The sequence below is a fragment of the Gallus gallus genome, chromosome 8 (assembly GCF_016699485.2).
Source record: "Gallus gallus isolate bGalGal1 chromosome 8, bGalGal1.mat.broiler.GRCg7b, whole genome shotgun sequence".
Lineage (NCBI taxonomy): Eukaryota > Metazoa > Chordata > Aves > Galliformes > Phasianidae > Gallus > Gallus gallus.
This window is the reverse complement of record NC_052539.1, coordinates 1,746,576-1,767,670: the sequence shown is the minus strand read 5'-3', so window position 1 is coordinate 1,767,670 and position 21,095 is coordinate 1,746,576. Positions and strand designations below refer to the sequence as shown.

General features: G+C 40.5%; 1 long non-coding RNA gene across 3 annotated transcripts in view; it reads left to right on the top strand.

Annotated features, from left to right (window-relative positions):
* Positions 1-9,901, top strand: part of LOC107053920 — a 265,589-nt gene extending 255,688 nt beyond the window's left edge. For all 3 annotated transcript variants that reach the window (XR_005861848.2, XR_006939957.1, XR_005861849.1), the window contains 5 exons: positions 3,347-3,520; positions 4,093-4,316; positions 4,656-5,702; positions 7,320-7,439; positions 8,230-9,901. This is a non-coding gene — a long non-coding RNA (uncharacterized LOC107053920). The remainder of the gene's footprint in view (positions 1-3,346; positions 3,521-4,092; positions 4,317-4,655; positions 5,703-7,319; positions 7,440-8,229) is intronic.
* Positions 9,902-21,095: the final 11,194 nt, after the last annotated feature.

Here is a 21,095-nt window from a genome sequence, read left to right as displayed (position 1 = left end):
CAGGAGCCTTCTGCATCACTGGTCATATAAAATGCTCCTCTGCCAACAGATGGATTGCTTATCATTTTGATTACTGGCTGTAAATGTTCGTTATTTTTTCATTTCCTAGCTAAGCAAGCTTATGTGTGTGTATACATTTTCTACAGTTTTCATTAGAGTAACACTAAGACCTGGCATAAGGCCAGGAGAGAGAAACTTAGAATTATTGATTAAAAAATACTCTTAGTTTCTTCCAGACCTTCATTGTGACCCTCATACTCCTGACGTTAAGGAGCAGCTGGCACCCCTCAGCTCAGCCCATTACCTCTAGGGCTCCCCTGAGCACCTTGCACCCACCTGGCAGTGCTGTAGAAAGGAGGCTGTAGTGGGTGATGCTGAGCTTCTGCTCCCAGTGCTGGGCCCATGTGAGGCTGCTAGAAAACCAAAAGAAAACATGGAGGGGGGGGGGGGGGGGGGAAAGCCCACAAAAAAAAAACCACCGTGATCTGTTCTCGAAGGTGGAAAGTGGAAGAATAAGACAAAAGCCTCTGTGGTCAGAGTAGACATCTCTTAAGATCTTGAGAAAATTCCCCATACATAGAAAGAAGCAGCAGAGCACATCTGTTTTCATGACATAGTTTGGTAATATCTTGAGCACTGCACTTCCTCTTGACCTCACAGCACCGCTTTCTGTTCATACAATTAATACGGGGAAGACACCATTCCCACCAACTTTCATTTTGAAGATAAACAAAATCACTCCTTTCAGGGTAATCTTGAAGAAATGAACTGCAGCAAATCTACAACCAGGCATACCCAGTGAAGAGATGTTGGAGGGAAAATGGGGATATAAATGTATGGCCCAATTCTAATTTTATTCATTTCTAGTACATTGGGGTAGGCAGAATTGGAGTAGGAAAAAAAGGAAGTTTGACTTCTGGGGTTGTCTTTCTATATCATGCTGAATGGAGAGCAACACAGCACATAATCTCACTGGGTGGGAGATGGGACTTGAACATGAGGTATTTCTCTAAGCAGCTTGAATCAAGGGCTTAAGCACGAGCAGCCTGTATCTCATCCAGCTCCTGTAACTGCTATCTTGTGGGGATCTTATCCCAGACTTCATGAATATTTAGCGAGGCTTCCAAAATAAATTGGCACTCTCAGTATACACTGAGACCATGAACCAATGATTGGGAAACTAGTCTGGTTCAAATCCTTGCTCTGCTCCGTTCCCTCGCAGGTGTAGTGACAAGTTCATAAATAACAGCTCTTTGCTGACTGTAGGGCTCCCATACACGAGTGCCCTAATCAGTGAAGAATTTTTTTTCCCCTCTATACAGCAGTTCCATCTGCTTCAGAAAGTTTCCCCTCAAAACCAATGCATTTACAAGGTAAGTGCTAGTTTTGGTGACTCAGTGCTTTCTTTAAAAAGAATACCACAGTATTTCAGTCAAAAACCATAATCAACATGAACTGAAATGACACAGGTTTCTAAGCCCTTGGCTGCATGGCAGCCTGCGTGCAGCCCCGAGGCAAGTTCCAGCACTGCAGCAGCGACCAATGAAAAATCCTTGAAGCAGAAAGGCAGCATTAAAGCCATCCATTAAGCAGTGTTTACGTTTACTGTGAGGTGAATTACAAAAACTCCCTGGCAGTGTTTGAAATCTGAGGGCCTAGGAAAGCCATCTGGGAATGGTACCTCAGACACATACTGTTATCGTAGTAGCAAAATTGATGGCTGCATCTTACCTGCTGGAGCTCTTCTTCTGCTTCCCCAGGAATCAGCACAGCAAAGGCAGTGGGATGCCCACAGCCTTTCCTGTTTCTTCTCATTGGTGTAGGCCTGCAGAAGGACAATATAGATTTAGTCAAAGGAGACAGCATGGAAGCAGACCTGGATGCATGTGACAGAACTGGAGGCATCCCAGCATAATTAATGAGCAGTGGAGCAAGTTGTTATTTATGTTGCCTGTTTCTAATGAATGGGAATTAGTCATGTCTTTGATTCTTAGGTGGCTATTTATGCTGCTTATCTGATATCTGAAAGGAAACTGTTCTGAATATTTTCTAGTCCAAGGAGGACTGGGTGGCTAAAACAAGACCTAACTTGTGCTTTTGGCAAAACATTAGGAAACTAGTTTCCAATTTTGGAAGTGTCTGCATGTAGTTTTCCATAGGTTTTTTTTCTTTCTTTGAGTTTTCCTGACTTCAGTCAGGAGGTGAAATGCCAGAAATACCCAGAGACAACATATCCAACAAGACCGCTCCCCCACAGGCACTGCAGCCCACCGGGTGTTTTTCCAAACCACCCCTGAACTCTGAACCTCCAAATCATTCACAGATCTCTTCCACTGGGAGATGAAACCACATCGCTGCACGACTGCAGGAAGGAGCATGGTGGGGAGCCGTGAGGAAAGCTGTGCTTTCCATTGCCTTCCTGAGCTGGGATGAGTGGTGGCCGCGCTCGCTGCATCAGCCTCTGCTCGGGCTGGGCGCTGTGAGGGATAAGCACGAGCTGGGCAGCATTAGTCCTGTGGTCACCCAGAGCGTGAGCACTGCCCTGTTTCTGCTCCAGCTGAAGCCTGAATGGAGCTTAGCTGGGAGAGGCCTCCATTTCCCATTACACAATGGTATTTTCTGTTAGACACTAAAGCCCTCTGTCCCTGATGATAAGCTGGTTTTTATTATAAAATATAACAGTTGTATTTTACACAGCTCTTCTGTACAATGCAATTTACGGAGCTATTCTGCTGGCTCTGTCATTGACAGGGTGCCCTTTACAGCAGGACTTGTAGCACACCAAAATTTTCATGATCCTAAGCTAGCGGGAAAAGAAATATTTCCATGGGTGAAAATTCCGGTTAGGTAACTATTATTGAAGTGTGTACGAGATTGCATGTCAAAACATTTTTATTGTTAGCTGGTTGGAATCACATTGACTGACAGCAGCAGTTTAACAACTGAAGCACAGCGCAGTTTGTTATTGTACCTGTTTCTCCATGGAACAGCTCTGTATTTTAGCAGCTGCTATCATTTCTAAGTTACGAAGCCTGCCTTTAGAAATGTGTGTTCCCTCTCTCCCACTTACAGTACCCTTACTGAGCTGGCACAAGACAAGCGAGTAATAAAAGGAATGTAAAGTGTTTTAATTTTGTCTTGTTATATGGCATTACATTGCCATGGCCTCTTGATAACATAACAAATGTATACAGGAAATACAGCTCAAGTGAGCATGGAAACAGTGGGAGGAGAAGGGGTGTTAGGTTTGGTTGCTTGGTGGGGGCTGTTTGTGCTGGCTTTTCTTGGGGGAGCGGGGGGTGGAGGGTGGTTAAGACAGAACCCAATTGTGTTCCTCTAATTACAGAGTTAATGGAGACGCTCCAAACAGAGGATTAAGTGGAAAGCAGAGTTTTGCAGCAACCTGAGATATTAAAAGGAAAACCAACTGACAGAGCAGAAAAAAGACAGCCAACTTACGGCAACGCGGCAGTATTTTCCACCAAAAAGTCGCCGTTAAATCCCCCGCAATTACTCACAGGTGAGCGCCGCCGCACGAGCAGCCCTCCGGCTCGCCCCGCTAGGTGGCGGCCCAGGCGCTGCCTGCGCTGCGGGGATGGCTGCCGGCTTCCCTCCGCCGCCGCCCACGCCTACTGCTATTGCACGTGTTCTGTATTAGGCGTGTGCTCAATATTCGTGATTTGGTTGTTATCTTTACATGAGAATATTACCTGCAACCACGCGGCCGTCCTGCAAAATCCCGAATTCTTTTGCCTTGAGATTTTGCAAGCTGTGTGTGCTTACTTACAAAAAGTCTTTCATATGACCACGTTCAGAGGTGGGAGTTACTCCGATCTGCTGTTATGGGCTGCTATAGCATCTGCATATTAATCTTACTATTTTAACCCCCCCCCCCCCCCCCCCCCAAAAAAAAAAAGTTATTTTCAATGTTTTTACAGTCTACCTCAGCATAAATATCACAACTGTACAACAGAATATTCAAAAGTTACAGAACTGTTTAGATGGGTGCACTTGGTTTTGTTCAAGCAGGATGCTTTAACAGGCGGTGCTGCTAACTGTGCTGCCAGTTCTTGCTTCTGTCTGTTCACGCAGCTATCGGGGTGCGCAGTGGCCGTGACACCCGTCTGAGCTGCACATCACAGACACTGTAACTGCTGGGCTCACCTGAATGTGTTCCCACGTGCCATGCACTGCTGGCGCTCTCATGGCTCCACACAATGCCTGCATTTCACCCGACATCGCGCTTCAACACCGTGGCATGGCTGCATTAGCTGCTGCTGGAGGACAAATAAGGAAAGGAAACGGGAAAGGAGGCGGTGAGCAGAAAAGTGGTCTCAAATAAGGAAGCCCTTTATTTTTCATTTGTCTTTGAAGACTGATGTACTAACAATGTGTACCAACTTACTTGCATGGCTTCCACACGAAAGAACTGACTGTTTTGAAAACAAATGCAAAGATTCACTCTTGGGCAAAGAGATTTCAAAGCAGTGAAACAGTTGGCTCTTAAAAATGGTTTTTTTTTTTTCAAAGCAACATTAAAAATTGTAATAGGTAGCAGCGCAAATAAGACAGCATTAATGAGTACAGTCCTTGCTGGTAAACCACTGCTGTGCTTTTGAAGTAAAAATGTCTAACTGTTTTTGTTTGTTTGCTAGGAGTCCATCCCTGGCTTCCTCATACTTTCATTTGAATGGGATTTGGATTCTGCCTGTCATTGTGAAGTAGACTGGAAAAGAGTACTGTCAACACAGATGAAGACTCAGTGTGAATAAAATTAAAATAATTAAGTTCTGTTCAACATCAGTTTGGCCCTGCTTGAGTTGCCAGGACTCCGTACACAATTTGGGATGGGGGTTGGGTTTTTTTTTTCGTTGACTGTGGTTTCCTTGGTTGGAATGCTATGTCTAAGACCACCATCCAGGAGAATGAAGGTCTTCCACCCAAGGGCAACATCTGTTATCTACACATTTGGATATTGTGTCCAAAACAGGAGATATCAGCTTTGGAGGAACGCGATTTCAGAGTATGAAGCAGTTCCAAAGACCACTTGGACTTGATCTCCAAATGCCTGAGATAGATACAAGCCTTGAAAGTGACCCTCGACACCCTGGGATCTTCTGTGTAAAAGGCTGAAGCACCCAGGGGGTGTATCCTTGACTGTGCTGCTGAGTCAATTAATTACAGTGCTCGAAATAAAATGAAGCTTTGGTTAAGGTAGGAAAAGAGAAAATAGTACTAAGGTTAACAGTTTGTGAACGTATATGTTAAATATATGCATGTCCCTATACAGCAGGAAAAGAAAAGGAGTTGGAGGAGAGCAATTCTATATCCTAGTGCCTGTTATCTGGGCAGAGCAAGGAACTGAGGAGACATACCCAGGAGCAGCCCACGGCTCTGCAGCGTTGCTCACGCTGATACCCTACTGCAGCCCAGCAGGGTGCCAAGGAGCTGCTGTGGGAACTGGCTGGAGCAACAACAGAGCCCAGCCAGCTCCCTCCCATTGACAGCAAGCTCAGCAAAGCATTGAAGCTGGCTGAACTTACACCTTGGGGTGGTTCAGTGTCACCTGCTCAGAAACAAGGAGCAGCTTTGCTAGACCGTCCCAGCAGCACAGAAGTGCCATCTGGACCTGGGAGAAGTGTGAATCTTGTCTCAACTACAGATGATCCTAGCACTGTGCAAGCAAACACCCTTAAGGAAAGGTAGGGACGATACATTTTTTGGCCTTGTTTAGGCATCAACATTTGGGTTTTTATGGAAAAATGCTTCACAGAAACAAAGGTATGATTTATCTTTTCCTACCTCTCTTCATTTCAAAACATGCCTGAACTTGCATAAACTATAACACCCAGTTCAAGCTTGAACAGTCACTGTGGTTCATCTATTGTATAAATGCTTGCAGATCACACTGTACTGTGTGATTTTTTTTTCACAGCATTTAGAATGTGCAGCTGCATATGGGAATGTAGGAGGGGTCAGCATTGAAGGGGTTCACATTCAGCACTGCCTACAGGAATCCCAAAACTAAAAATGAGCCAGAGGAGAACAGCAGCACTTATCCTTCTGTTCACTTATGGTCAACATGCAATTCCAAGGATCTATGTCAGATTTCACAATTCTACAAAGGCAATCCTGCAAATCTTTCAATTCACAGTAATAAATTTGTAGGCACCTGATGATGGGATTGAGATCTGAAATGAATATTTACTTTTGTTCATGAGGCATGTACCAACTATCTATAAGCAGTAACCTAATCAAACTATCCATGGATTTGAAGAATTCTGTTTGAACAGAACAATCACAAGATCTGTAAGCATACTTAAGTTTTTCTGCCTCTCATTGATTTCACCACAGACAGTCAAATTGAAGTTAGATCTGTAAATGCTTGTCCTTATTGTATTATGTCAGAGATAGAATTTTGTTCCGATTAAGGGCACTGCCACCGTGACATAAAACTATGTGACATAAATTAATATAGCAAGAAAGTCAAAATGTCCATGAAAAATATGTTCACATACCTTGTCTGTCTTCCCAACCTTTTCTTTGCTTCTTTGATTTGCTGCACTCCTTCCTATGTTCTGCTTTGGTCACTCTCAGTAAGAAAAACTCATTACAGCAAATTTTCTTCAAATTGATGCCAGTTGATTTAATTTCAGGAAGAAACAGAACCTTGTTAACAATGGCTACTTTTTGCAGCTTTCCTGATTTGAGCTACAGATACTAATGTACCACAAGTATTTAAGTCAATAGTATTAGGAGTATGAATTTGAAACAAACACAGTTTTTGTTCACGATCTGTCTCGTGCATTTGGAATACGTGCCACAGCACTCAGCAGTGACGTTAGCTATAACTTCTGGGACAAGCTGTTCATCAGATGACAGCCTCAAACCACATAAGAAGCCTCAATCTTCTGGTCAAAAAGCTATTTTGCTCTTTTTTTCTAAGGGCTGGGTTCTGCATGAAGTTCTTGACTAAGAATAGCTCACCCTGCCTGTCCAACCATGGGCTGGGGCAATGCTGTGAGTGGCCCCATACAACCATCCCCACACAGCATTGCCACTCACCCGCTGACCCCAGGCACTCCCTGCTATTCCATCCATGCAGTGCTGTTATCCCATATCCCTGCACACATATTGGACAAATTCATCTTATTTTTTTTTTCCAAATGTCACAGATATCCGCCCTGTTATTTAGATGGAGAATAACAGACACACACTGATGTGGATGTAGCTGTCTGTATCGCTTCTGAATACCTCAAGCAGCACCCCTTAGGGTTATGCATATGCCAGTCCTTACAATTTTTTTTATTTTATTTTAGAGTGCAATATGAATTTGGGTGTAACCAAGCTATGGTGAGGTCCCCTCCAAAGGAGCAAGATTAAATATGGCTGTATGAGCCAGCACTAATCTACTGAGAAGTGGGCATGCTGGACCATAGGTAAGTGTGATGCCAGTTTCTGTGAGTAATTATGTAATGTGCCTGACCCTCATGGAGCCTACCCATACTGTCCAGAGCTGCTAGCACTGGATTTAGTGTAAGATCCAGGTTTAGCTCCTCTAAGAATTGGATCCAAACTTGCATTTCATATCAAAGCATGTAATCCTGTAACAATTCTAGCTGCATGGAACAAATAAGTATAATCTCACTGGTTTTAAAAAAATAATTTAGTGGACTGTTGTTTCACCTTCATGGGAAATACTGCTCTTGTGATTGCGTTAGCACATGCTCCTGATCCTTCTGCAAGGTTGTGGCGTAGACTGTGGGTCTTTGAAAAACAATCTCCAATCAAAGGGTCCCATCAGTGATTTAACATTTAACAAGAAAATGACGTTTGTCAGAAGGTTATGCAGCCAAACTTGCCCCTTCTAGATATAAGAAGTGAGTGCTGTATTAACAGCTCAACATATCTTCAAGTATCTTTACTCCCTTTACTTGCACTCTGTTCTTCTATTGGGCGGTCAACTAAAGTCAGACTTACCTTACTGGCCCAGCACAGAACCCAGCATTTAGAGGCAGAAAAAAATCCACATCTTCACACTGTTAACCGTATTGTTCTACAGACTGTTGATTGCAAGTCATCAAGTTTCAGCAGTTCAGACAGATCAACCTCTGGAAAAGAGGAGCACAAAGAAGGAATTAATCGATATACAGGATGAGGACAAGTGCCACCCGATTTTGCTTTGTATGGATAAATAGTAACAAAAAGAATTTCTCTCATCTCTCTCAGGCAGCCAGCAGTTCGCAGCACATTGGGGTGCTCCCATGGCCTGCAGAGAAGAGGGCTACATGAGACAAGTGTCCCCCTCCAGAGCTTCAAATGGACCTGAAGCTCCATGCTTCTCCCCGTGGGAACAAGCTCAATTTTGTGCTTTGGTCTAAAGAGAGATCAAGAAGCACTACCAGAACCAGAGCCAGAAAGGAATGGGTAATGGGGTGAGTAAGAAGCCTACCAAACCTGTTCAGACTGCTCCTGGGAAGAACAACAGTGACAGCAGATGGCAGTGCCCAGGAAATGACTGGGGCTGGTGGGCAGCACTATTCAGCACTTCCAGCACTAATTTGATAGCTGGTGGGCAGTGGTGAAGGGAAAGCAATGGGGTCAGGTGGGATGAGGCCACTCTGGATAGACACTGTTCCTATCTCTCAGACCTAAATGCCCCTCCTTACAGGGGCAGGTGCTCAACAATTCGCTCCAGCTCCAGTGCAGAGCAGAGGGAGCTGTTCTGAAAATGTAAAACAAAGAAGAAAAATAACGTTTGGCTAGAAGAAGGACTTTGCAAAATTTCATAAGCACATCATGGGGATTTATTTAAATACTCTTTCAAAACTTGCATAACAAGGAAGTAGATGCAGATAATTCTTATGCGTCTCACCAACACTACAAACAAGACCCATTTTTCAATGACAGTATTGAAAATGTTTCCTCCCTTGAGTTACACGTAGTCAAGATTGTCACATGGGGATTTTTAAAAAAATCCCTTAAGCTGGGAATATTTAAGATAACTTTCAGAAGATCTCTGTCTACATTTCACTGTTTTAAGTCTCCTTTCATAATTATGTTTAATGTAACCTCTGCAAAACAAATAAAATCACTCATTTCCAACAGACATTCACCCACTGCAATGAGCTCAAAGAAAGACAGACAATAGCAGAGGATAAGCGGCTGAGAGTGGACAGCCACGTCCTCCAGCCAAGCAAACCCCAGAAAGTAAGACAGTGTTTTTCATCGGTCCTTTACAGTTCAGCATTTAGAGCTGTCACATTTCTCACCTCACAGAAAGTCCCACTGAAGGACATCTAGCAGAGCTCTCTCCCTCTCACTAGCAGCCCTCTGCTATGCACACGAGCCACAGCTTAATGCAGATACATACATTTTTACCAGCTCTTCCTTAAAGTATCTGCTTTTTACTGGCTCAGCTTTTTTTGACGCTGTTATACCTTTGAAATGAAACTCGAGAGTCCACCTTTCATTCAAATAGGGATGTAAATTCCCTAGGAAACTGGTTCATATTCTTTAGGAATGTCTGCATTTTCACAAGAGTCAAAGAACCCAAATGTCTACATTATAGGTCTAAGTTATGTGCAATTTAACAAGGGTTAGAGTAACAACAGAAACAATTCAGAAAAGTATACGTTTGTAATTTAATTATTCAATTATTCCCTTCTAAAGTTCTTAATAAATATTTAAATATTGCACACAGCAAGATAAGTGAAACATCAACATTGCAACATGGCACCGATTCAGGATGCACCATTGGATATTGGACTCATCAGGCCTTTAGGACACAAGCTAGTCAGTGAACATCAAGTATATTTTTTGATGAACTATTTGCAAATTAGATGTATTACAAATGTTTGCTCATTTAATTAGAATATAAAAGATGATTTCTTTGACTGGACCTTGCTTCTGACCCTTCTTGCCTCTGTGTGGTTTGTATGGTTCTTGGCTAATGAGATATAGGATATGTACTAAACATTTACACATTAAAGGCATCCTTCATTCAGCATGAAGGTGTTGATACATCAAGGATACCTCAAACATGCTGAGATTCCAGCAACTTGTCAGACAAATTAGCACCTTACCAATCGGGGGTAAAATTGAGTTTCACATTTCTCCCTGGTGGGAAGAAAAAAATCAAAAATCACTGTAGTTTAATACTTTCTTTGTAAAGATGAACACAAAAGGCCTTATCACCTCTGTAGTGTAAATTATAGCCCTCACTGACTATCTGATTTTTAATTCATTGGTTTTAAATGATCCTAGGCAGTTTACAGCAAATCTATTGTGTCATTCCTCTCTTAGACTTAATAGAAGAAAAATGTCTGCCCTATCTCTTTTACAAATATTTAAACTTTACATCTGCATGCATATATATATATATATATATATCTCTCTCAAAATGGACGGAAATCAAAGTCTTAAATTTGTATGTTCCATTAACATTAACCACCAGCAGCTTTTAACTCAAACTCTAAGGGGTATGTGGAATTGAAGGACTGTACAGCAATGAAACTATGATGGTTTAATTTTTTTCAGCTGACTGGTGCTGAAAATTAATGCATAAAGATTAGGGTTAAGATTAGTGCATGAAGATGCAGATTGCTGGCACCCCGCGTGAGACATTCAGAGCACCAGAAAGACCCACTGCCTAGTAATGCAGTCTAATAAAGTATCCCCATAGATTGAGAGTAAAGGTAAAGTCAGCTATAGGTGCTACAGACACTACAGCAGGACCCAGTGACCATCCGGTGCCCTTAAATCACCAAGCATTACACAGCATGGACTGAGGAAACCGAGTTGACTACCTACTCAAGATTTGTGAAGAGAAGGTTACTACCATAAACCTCAAAGATGGGAATTATTTATGCATCCAATAGCTTTCTGCAATTTATGTAGCTGAAACATTTACCTCACCGTGAACGCATCACAAAAACACCCATTTTCCAAAACTGTGAGGTCAGCAAATGAAATCAACCTGTAACTTGTGCAGGAGGAGGCCTGAGCTTTCTGCAGAGATCGGGTGTGTACCCACAAGTCATTCCTTCCTTTCCCCTTGCCAACTTCCTCATTCTCACAAGTCTCAAATTCAGATTTTTTTTTTTTTAAATATAGGAAAGAAATAAGCAGAGGATCTTCCCAGTTGCAGCTGCTTGAGACTCTTTCAATAATTTAGTAATTATCATCATGCTAATGGATTTTGCCATCAGCCTCTCTCCTTTTATCAATAAACCCTAGTATCTAAACAGAACACACATCCCTCCCTGTTCCACAGGCAGGGTGACTGTGACCCCACATCCTCACTTCCCCTCAAATGTCCTGTATGCAATCACCTTTGTTCAGACATTTCAAGAACATGCACTTCAGCATATTAAATCTATGACAGAAAAACAGAAACTGTGTTACCAGAAGCAGCTCCTTAATTCTAGGGATGCTAATTCCTTTCTGCAGATGTATTTTTCAGAATTCTCGATACAACAAAGTGAGAAGGGATGTTGTTCGTGCCCAGCAGCCACAACAGGGTAGACAAGGGACACAGCTGCTGAAGCAGACAAGGAATTGAGCGATGACTGCCTGGGCATTACACTGTAAACCAGATTCTTATACCAAGAACTTCATTTAGAAATCTGGAGAAAACTTAAGATTAATTTTGTTCATACTACATATTTGCATGGAACTTTGGAGCAAGGCTCCTGCTCAGCAACATACACTACGTATATTAAAACCCTTGCACACTTTTTCGCCTTAAGGTTAAAAATATCTGAAAGAGAAAGACATCACATTTTTAACTGCTTAAGAGAGAAAGAAATATTGGCTCCCATATATAGAGTGACATGATTTATAAATATGTGGTTAAAAAGAACTGATTTACAGACAGGGTCGTGAATCTGTAGCTAAGTGTTTTAGCATTTAACTAAAACAATAACAGCCAGCATTAATTGCATGTGGTCTGTTGCACAGCTACCGGAATCAAATAGTAAAGAGGATCACAGTTCCTTATTAGTTAGGACCACCTAGGGTGATGGAAAGCCTCAATGATCAAAGAGAAGACATTTTTATGCTGCAAATGTTGATATACTCTTGAGCTTTCCACCACAGTTTAAGATCCGGTATGAACACTTGACAACACACTAACATAACATACTGAACAGGACAACACACGTGATATTAGACTACACAAGTTTTGCTTGCTGGAAAAAGAAGTGAATAAGATTCAGTATTATTTTCGTTTTCCCTACTGTATCGCAGAATAGTTCTCTATTATTACCAGGGTGATTTATTTTCACCTACTTGAATCAAAACTAAACTAGCTTTTGTTCCTAACACCGTATCATGAGATCCCATCACTACTATCCAGTGATCACTGGATAGATGATGTAAAACAACAGCCTTCATTTATCTGTAGAAATGCAAAGCAATCCAGTGTGATTACTTACCGTTTGCAACTTGGCCATCCAGGAGCATGGAGTTGTTTCTGTCTTGGCTGAATAGCTGAAATGTTTGGAAGAGAATAATTTAATGTATGTGTGCTATTCAAGTGACTATAATTACTAAGAGATATTTTCATTTTTAAATTTATAACTGCACTTTCTTTGTTTATTGTTGTTGTTCAGTCTCCTGCCTTCAATAGATCACGACTTCTGATGCTGTAATTCATTGCAGACTACTCTGTGTTATAGAGAAAAACCTTATGGTTCAAGTGAAAGAGGTTGAAAAGAAATCAGCGTTAAAAAACATGAACATGAATTTTAAATTCTATTTTTACAAAATATCATCTATCATTAAAAGCTATCATTAAATCATAGCAGGAACCTAAGAGAGCTTTCATTTAATGTAACAAAGAGACGTAAGGAGACAGACAGATAGCACAGTGCTTCCAATAAGAGCAAATTTTACTGAACAAAGAGTATAGCAGCTGACCTTGTGGCTGTAATGGAGGTGTGGGAAGAAGGAAGATTGCTTAACTGGCAGAAGAAACACTGATTTCATCCTTGTGTAATTATCCCACACACACTGAGAATGGTTGCATACCTTCTGCTCTGCTTTGATGCAATTATTAGCGTGTGCTTATGGTCCATATATATATATATGCACTTCAGACACTGAGCTACGCTCCATTCAAAGCAGTTTAGCATTCAGCTCTGAAAGCTCTTCAGAACTCTTGACTTGAACACCTCTAAAGCCTTCAAAATCAACTCTGCACCAACCCCATGTTTAAGGTTCAGATCTCATTAGTTTTGGCTAGGAATGCTCTCTAATTACTAAGAGAGTTTTCTCAAGTTGCACTTTAGAAATTCATCTTTTTTTGTACACTGTAAAGTATTCATAAAAAGCTAAAAACTGTGGGAAAATTAGCATTGATGGATGTTTTCTTACCCTCCACCAGGAAATGATGTACTTGAAACTCATTACAGATCTTCATAGAAACTCTGCTGAATGTGCCTTGGGCTTTGTGCTGATCAGCACACACTGAGCTTACTGCATAATTCATCTCTCTTGTGTCACATTTAATGTATAACATGCATTTCCTGTTAATTATGAAAATAAAGATGCGTTCTTTCTTTTAGAAACATAATCATTAAATTACTACAGAAATTAAGAAACACAGAGTTGTGTTTTACTCATTTTATACGAAACTTCTAAGTCAGTGTTATCTCTGGCTCTGAGAACTCACCAAGTGCACCTTGCTGCTCCTCCACACTTCAGGCAGAGCCTCTCCACTGCAGGCTCACGGGGATAGGTGAGTTGGATCCCTGACACCCTTATGGCCATCAGGGCTACCCTCCTAAATGGAGCTGTGGGTTGTCACAGGGCCCCCTTAACTTTCTTTCTTTCAGGGAGTTATTAATGTTTTCCTGTCTCTCAACATGGAGGTCAATGAAACACCGGGCAACCTGTAACTCATTTTCCTCATTCAAGGTTGAAGATTATTCAGTAATATTCTACCTCACCTATTCATCTTCCTAAGTCCATTTAGCCTCCCTTAGCAAAAGAATGAAGAAACAAAAATCCTACCTTAGCATCATACCCACACCAATACTTACTGTCAAATCTGCCACCTCAAAAGTCAGTAAGGTGTTGGCAAGAGAAGGAGAGCAATAATATGAACTTGAAAATTCACCATTCTTCTTTGGTATAATGATGGGGAAGGAGGAGGCTCACCTGTACTCCCTGGTACATTCAGTTCCCATATTTCACCAATACACTCATTATTCTCCTTTGGAGAAAGAATCCTATGCTGGGATTATTTGCTTGGTGGCTGGTGAGGGAACTGGGTTGATATTACTTTCATAGTTTACACTAGCATCAGGTCAATTTGGGGTTATTAGAGGTTTTTACTAACTACCAAGGCAAGGTTGAGTCAGATGCAATAGAATCACAGATGCAACGGATGCAGTATATATATATTCTAATCATAATATTGTATTGCCTTTCTTGGAATACACTCAAGTATCACATCAGTGATACTCATCACAGGTATGAGTACCACTTTCGGAAATGCAAACACATCTAGACTGAAGCTTACCTCAGATGCTATGTCTCTTTATGTCTTGTTTAATGGGGCCCTAGGAAATGTATTACTCCTCACTGCTGGGGTCGCCCCATGGCTCTCCCAAAACCAAAAAGACCTCTTAACTATAACTGGCATAAGCAGTCATTCCTTCCTTTAAGGATAGCTGAAGAATGCTCCCTCATGACATTTAAAGGTGAAGATATAACCCTCAAGTTGAATAATGTAAGCAAACGTAACAAATTATTAAAAGAATCATGAAATATTCTTCCATGAGATGCAAGGATTTAGAGTCATCTGACAATAAATGCTTTTCCCATCATTTTAGCATTTCACCTCAGGGCAAATTTGTGGTGCTTTTTCAAGGTATTGAATCTTTTGTGTATCTTAAATGAGATTTAAGAAATAATTCTTTGTATTTTTTCATCTCAAGCTCTGCTTTGGAGCGCATTACCTTGGCACAGCCCATTTCATTATTACACACTACACTTGTTATACATTTCTTGCATAAAGCTTTTTTTTTTCCATTGAAGAAATTTTTTGGGGCACTTTTTATCTGTTGTTGGTTTACGACATAAGAAAAAAAGCTATAGAATAATTGAGACATATTTCAAGCTAGAACTCAGGCTGTTCTAAATGTTAATCATTTTTCCTTCCAAGCTTAAAACCTTGCACTGTTATATTTTTCACCCTCAGGTTTCTCTCACTCTTCAATGCAGTAAACAGTGGGACTGATATATTTTAAGATGTATCTGCGCTGACCATTTGTCCACTGAAGTACTCCATCTTATTTGCCAGAATATCTTAGATTAGAGCCAAATTATTGATAGAAAGCCCTGACATAACAAAAAAAAATGTTATTATATTAAACTATATTGTATTATTTTCAGCTCATCTCATGGAATAGTGGGATTTTTCAGTTTTGATCCAAGAGATTCAGAAATCTGACAAATTAAATTAAATCAAATCAAAATGTAGTCCTCCTTACTTCTGCTGAAGAAAGACTCCACCAGTACCTAAATTTAAGAGGAAAACAAAATCTTTCCTCTGTAGAAATAGGCAGCTCTCCTGCCTCAGCATTTTCAATTTAAGAATGCCTGGCCTACGCTGCTCTAAAAGTAACATATATATTGTAAATCTTCTACACAGTGAATGCTTGAGTGAGTTTTAAATACAAATTAGTAGAAATGATTCTCAAAATAATATTTTTTCAACACTGTCCAAAATTTCTGTGCACTTCATGTGAGTGAAGACGGACAAACTCAGGAGATCTATGCAGACCCCAACAGCACCATGCAAAAGTGCTCCATTTTCCTAAGAATCCTTGCATTCTTTTGGCCCCAATTTAAAGTCGCTATTAACAACAATTGCTGAAATGAACAAAAAAACACAATCTGATTCTGAACCTATCCAAGGTAGGATAGGTTCAGTCTTTTCATGGAAACAATACCTGTAAGAATAATGGTGCTGGGTCAGACCGCAGGGGTAGGTAGATTAGAGCTGAGTCCAGAGCTGACCAGCAGTATCACTATGGAAATATCTATAAAAAGGCCTATTCCTTGGTCAAATGAACTAAGAATCAAAACTATCCCAACTACCAAAGACAGCTGACAAGCATTTGCTTCACCCAACCAGAGAACACTACTAAGACTCTTCATGCAAGTGTTCTGCTCGATTTATTTTACAGATTTTTCTAAAAGAAGCATTTCCTCTGCCACTATCATGAAAAAAAAAAATGCCAAATTTTCTTGACTCATCATAAGGCACTTCTCCTTAATACACATATTGGCTTCCATAGGTTTGAAAACAGTTGGGCTTCAGTGTGAGTGCTTTGCAGAGCATGAAATAAGGCAAACCTCACACATCCCTAGCACCTCACCTTGAATTTAGAGACTCCTCAAACACAAACCCTAGCAGTTAATTTACTTGCTTTGCCTCCACATTAGGGTTACAATGCCTACGTGCTTCTCTTTGGAAAAGAAGAAAATGAGTTGGAGAAAGACCAGAAGAGGCAGCTTTGCTAGATATGGGAGTCATTGCCTTGGCAAATAGTCTGTCCATCAGAAAAGCATTAAGCAAGTTTTTCAGAGTCATTTACTCAAGAGAGATGCACCACCAAAGGGTGATTTAGAAGAGTTGGATTAGAGGAATCCCAACTTCAGTATCATAGTAAATAAGCAGAATCTGATGCCTCTTGTGCCAGATTCGTTCTTCCCCTTGGAACAGCACATCATTGTGCATCATGGAAATGAAACAGCAGATGTTTCCAAAGATAGAGCAAGACTCACTGTGCTTGTCAGCTGTCTTCCTGGACTGCAGGCAGACACTGTAATTGTAGGCAGAATGCCACTTCTAAAATACCTTGCAAAATTTGGGAAGAGATCTAAAATTTTAAATAATGAGGATATTCAAAATATTTGTAGCTGATATTTGAAAAGCAAACATTGCAGGAGGTAATATCATTCCTCCAGTGAGTCCGTTCAGCTAAATCCCTGTAAAGAGTCCAGCTGAATGTCTGCAGAAGAATTTGACACTAACTTCTATGGTAGTCATTCTGTGGGTGCGAGCCGATGAAAGACATGGAGCTCTCAGAGTAAGAATCCTGTTGAAAACCTGTGGCAGCTTTAAAAGCAAAACCAGGTAATGGTTTCCAAAAAGGAACAAAATATAATGTGAACTTAATACTCCTTTCAATTCACAGTTGATCTTTAATCCATGAACCCACCTACAAAAACAACTCCTAGCTGTTTTTCATCGTATATCTTGGTGGAACAGAGAAAGCATTTGGCAATATGATGCGCTTTCACTATGTTAGAAATAGCTGAGCAATTTGGAAACGGTGGACAGAATGTAAGAGCTTGCTGCTTAGGACTATCTGTCTTCAGCATATCCTGTGCATCAGATTATTGTTTGTTCAGTTAGGAGGTTTGCAGATTAAAGATGGACAGAGAATAAATCACTTAAATTAAGATTGACGGTGCAATTACAGAGAGAAGTAATACTGGAATTACAGAGAGACTGAGACTCACAGTTTGCACTGAAGCAAACTTCAGGATTCTCAGGACTTCCAAAACATAGGTCTTTTTGGCTCCCCAAGTTACTTCTTTCACTAGCTCTGAAGTTAAATGAAAATCTCATTATTCCAATTCAAGGAAGGTAGCATCGTGGATTTTCAGCAGGACAAGAGCCACCATGTCACTGAATGACAGAGCATATTGAGAAACAGTCACTACTGGGAATAGACTTCAGAGTGGTCTTGTGTAAAGGGTGAAAAGACAAAGGGCAAACGCAGGGTAACTGTAGCTACAAAAATGTCGATTTCTTATTGCCATTGTGTCATTTCTCAGATGGAGTATACTGCAAATTAAAATAATCTTTGGGACTCTCAAGATGACAAAGTTTCACTTCAGCATGAAGAAAGCACACGCTAAGTTGTGAAGGGCCATAATGTCCTGCCATTTACAAATACGTTTGCTAAAGTAGCCCCCTGTTGCTAACATTACGTCTATTTCCTCTTTTTTGTAACAGTATTTGTTAGATATTCAAGTGCAGTGTTGGAAACGGGAAAGGTTTTTGTTGTTCTTGGTTTTGTTGTCATCATCCCACAATGAAGATTTAGCTTTTATTTAAACAAGATGACCCAATATATTCAGTTCAGCTGCTAGATTGACTGCCACTGAGTTGTCAAATGCCAGTTATGAATAGTATACAGAAGGAGAACAAGTTGACCTTGAACTCACTAAATGTTTTATGAATAGTACCCATTTCCAGAAAAATATGAATATGTTTTCCAGATTTGCTCTTTTTGCTTTCCTTAAGGCTGTTCTCAGTAACATATGCCTTTCATCTTACTGAGAGGCTTGTTACACAGAAGGTTTGGGAAGTGTAGAACAACATTTTAATGATGAATTTAATGCTTGTGGATTGTAAAGGATTGATTATATTGTAGGCTGAATTCCTGGACCTCGCCAAAGGCTATGGAGAATATTGTAGCCATAATGCTAGCATTACTTCCTAGCACTTGTCAAATTCAGTTTTATTATTTTCCATTATTGGAACGATTTGGTCTTGGTAACTATTCTATCTTCATAATTAGCATTTTTATTCTTAAGAAACATTGGAGTAGATAATGCTATTTAAATACAATAAATGAAAGCAAACATAGTTTTGACCTATCTAACTCATACAACCCTAGACATTATTTCCAAACATCAGAACATGACCTTAGCGCCTCCAGCTGGTGCTGGAAACAAGGAATTCTCATGCATGTGCCAGAGAAGACTGCAGGAAAATGGGGTGGTTAGTACTATAGGACCCAGGTCACAGGACTCAGTTTGTAACCGACAGAAGCACTCTAAGTGGAATTAATTCAAAACACTTGCGTTCAGCGCTAGATTTTGATCAAACACTTCAAAAGTAAAAAATAGCAGCTAATTTACTCTGCCATGAAATATATTGGATCCTTTTCAAACTCACCGGTTCCTTTTCAGAAGGTACTTTCAGCTCTTTCAGAATTCGTGGACAAAGTGGTTTCTAGCTAATATATATTTTTAAATGCTTTTTAGAAAGCCTCTTGCATAAGAGTTCATAGCAACAGCTTCTGCTACTGCTTTAAGAGCACAATAAGGTTTAATAAGAAGGATATACTTGAGTTCATAGATTGCTTGTTTTCTGCTTTACTTTCTTCGCCATAATCCTTACCTCCTCTTAGTAAACAAAAAAATAAAAAATAAAAAGGCAGTGGCCACTATTGATCTCTATCCCAAAGCAGGTCCCCTTGATCTGGATTGAACCTGTCTCTGTCAGTAACAGTTTTTCGAGGAGACCGTGCTATTTAAAATGTTTCACGGGGCATCCAGTTATTTGTTCATTTGTTAGGAATGGTGGAAGAGACTATAATAGACAAGCAGCCTCAGCTGGCTGCTGGACGTAAGACTAGATCCAGCCATGTCACAAAGACAGAATATACTTTCTGTGCACTGTGGAAAATAGTTCTCTGATACATCTTGACCCTAGACTTATTAAAAAAACTATTACTGATATTAATTGAAATTCAAAATGCCCTTTGGAATTTCAATGCAAACATTTTTCCTCTAATGCTGGTTTGGATGTTATGAACAAGGGGTGAGTGGTACAGGCTGCAGAACAGCATATACATGGCAGTTATCAATTCTACACTACAAGACCAATCTTACAGCTGAACGTAGAAGGAAATGCATTCTCCTGCAGAGCACAACTCCTGTCATCTACACCACATATTCAAGCACATTTGGGAAAAGAACAGAGACCCTCATTATCATCTTTTTTATCTAATGAAAACTATCTTAGTAGTTTTTAAAGCACTTCATCTAAAGGATAGCTTTGATGTACACAAATAGTAGAAAAGAATGTGAGGTGCCAAGTGTAGCCCTGACTGTCCTGTGTCACTGGTAATATCAAGGATCACTAATGTCACTTAGAGAGGCATTCAGAGCGCCCATCCCACATAAGACATGGTGAGAAGAAACCCTAGACTTGTTCCTTTTCTTCTGACACACTTACAAGACAAACACATGCACCATTAAAAATAACATAGCTCTGTTTCCCTCCCATGTGTCCAACTTAAAAATATGCCTCAGTTCACAGTGTTATGCTTATTAAGATATAACATTACCACTCTGCAATGAGCCACTTCAGAGGACACAGCAGGGAAGCTGGATCCCATTGTGCTGAAGAGGGCAACCCCTTCAAATCCAGTACTGGAGCAAAGCACTCTCCTCTTGTAACACTGTCTCGTCTTGGAGGTTATTCTTTTTTTTTTTTTTTTTTTTTTTTTTTTGCCTCTCTTTTTCTCATTTTATTATTTTCTTGAGTCATGCTGGTTCCACCTCTGAAAAGCTGCACTGACATAACAGACAATCCCAGCATTTTCTAGGGGCGCTAGAAAGTCGTGTATTACATTTTCTTTTCCCTGCACAGGTCACTGAGCATCCAGCCTGATTTCAGCACGCATTGTTGCGGAGAGCTTTTAATGCTAATTTGCTACCTTTATTTAAAGTAGTCTGCTGATGAGGCGAGAACCCACCATGCTGCCTTAACTTTGGTTATTATTTTGATCTTCCTTTATTCCCACAGTAAAATCTGATCACAGGTTGCAAATGCGCTGTTACTCATTCAGTAACAAACAATAGGGGCAACCTAGATCATAACTGTAAGCGGGGGATGAGGGTATGGAAATGATGTAGGGTTTTGTTTTCTTCTTTTCTGGTTCATCTATATAAAGGAACTCACATGTGTCACTGATCTTTCTTTTTTTTTTTTTTTTTTTGCATTGAAAATGATACATCAACACGCTGTTATAAATAATACAGAATGCCACTGAACATGTGGGGCCATAACCAAAGCTTGCAGTTGAAACAGTAAAAAGATTGACATGATTAGAAATACGATTCCAGAAGAAGTAGGTTGGAAAACTGTTCTGTTTGCATCTTAGTAACAGAGATGTTTTACTTGGGTTTGTCGCCTGGCTTTTTTCAATGCATATGGCACGGAACACCCCAGGCTGGCAGTGAAGGGCTGGCAGTTTTTCCCCGGCAGGTTAGCT